Source organism: Spinacia oleracea, chromosome 3 (assembly GCF_020520425.1).
Source record: "Spinacia oleracea cultivar Varoflay chromosome 3, BTI_SOV_V1, whole genome shotgun sequence".
Taxonomy (NCBI): Eukaryota; Viridiplantae; Streptophyta; class Magnoliopsida; order Caryophyllales; family Amaranthaceae; genus Spinacia; species Spinacia oleracea.
The window spans coordinates 97,571,516-97,572,899 of NC_079489.1; the positions used below are offsets into that span (position 1 = coordinate 97,571,516).

General features: G+C 45.5%; 1 pseudogene; it reads right to left on the reverse strand.

Moving 5' to 3' along the window:
* Positions 1-518: 518 nt before the first annotated feature.
* LOC130471145 (uncharacterized) lies at positions 519-619 on the reverse strand (annotated as a pseudogene).
* Between the last annotated feature and the right edge of the window lie 765 nt (positions 620-1,384).

Consider the following 1,384-nt stretch of genomic DNA (forward strand, 5'->3'; position numbering starts at 1 on the left):
TCCTCGATCCTCTTGACCTTGAATTGGAAAGGACTTTAAGGAGACTTAGGCGTGCTCGTTCTAGCTCGTCAAATCATAATAGGTTTGAGGCTTTGAGTGTTGACACAGAACAAGAAGTGAGTGAGCAAGCTAGTGAGAACATGGCTCTTCCGGTTAAGAACTTGGGAATACCGGGAGCATTTGAGGCTACGTGTGGGATTCAAGCACCAACAACATGTGCTAATAATTTTGAGATCAAGCCCGCCTTGATCAATTTGGTGCAAAGTCATCCCTTTTGTGGGAAAAGCAATGAGTCGCCTCACGAGCATCTCAAGCAGTTTGAACACTATTGTGACACAATAAAACACAACGGTGTGACCTCGGATTATGTGAGATTGACTTTGTTCCGCTTCTCTTTGCTTGGTCGTGCTAGTGATTGGCTTGACAAGGAGGTCAAGCCCAACTTACTTCGCACATGGAACGAAGTAACTAGTGCCTTCTTGAACAAGTTCTATTCTCATGGGAAGACGGCGGAGTTTCGCCACAAGATTCAATCATTTGAGCAAGGCCGTGATGAATCTCTTTTTGAGGCTTGGGACCGATTCAAAGAATACCAAAGGGAATGCCCTCATCATGGGATTCCCAAGTGGTTGTTGCTACAAATATTTTACCTAGGATTGAGTCCAAGCTCGAAAACAAGTTTGGATGCGGGCGCGGGAGGCCCCATCATGAACAAAACGGAAGATTAAATTGAGGAGATAATTGAAGATGTAGTTCAAAACTACAAATCTTGGCATGTAGGTGCAAGAAGTTATGATGGGAAAAGTAGGATTGAGGAAGGAAAGGGCTCGGTGTACGCCATAGAGCAAGCACGGATGATAGAGAAGCTTAGCTCGAGATTAGAGAAGCTTGAGAATACACCATTTGCGGTAAGTGCAGCAAGCAAGCCACCATCTCCGTCCACAATTCCATCTCCTTCGGCCACTCTTCTCAATAAGGGGAAGGGAAAGGTTAGTTCTTATGGCTCGATGCCTCCGGGCACATTCTTTTGTGAAAATTGCCAAGACTATAATCATTCCCCCGATGCATGCCCTTTAGTTCATAACTTGTCATTTGTGGATTATGGCCCTTCGTATGAAGGAGATTTTGATGTGGAGTATGCTAATGCCATCAATGAGAGGTCTAGGAATGATAACCCTAACAATCCTAATTTTGCTAGGCAACCTAGAGGGCCCTCCATGTATGGTCCCCACCAAGGCTATGGCCAAGGAAGTGGGTATGATAACCAAGGCCGAGGTGGCTATAGAGCACAAGGCTATCAAAGCCAAGCGCCCTACGGTCAATCTCAAGGTTTTGGCAATCAAGGCCAATACAACCAAGGGGGTTATAATCTCAACCATCAAGG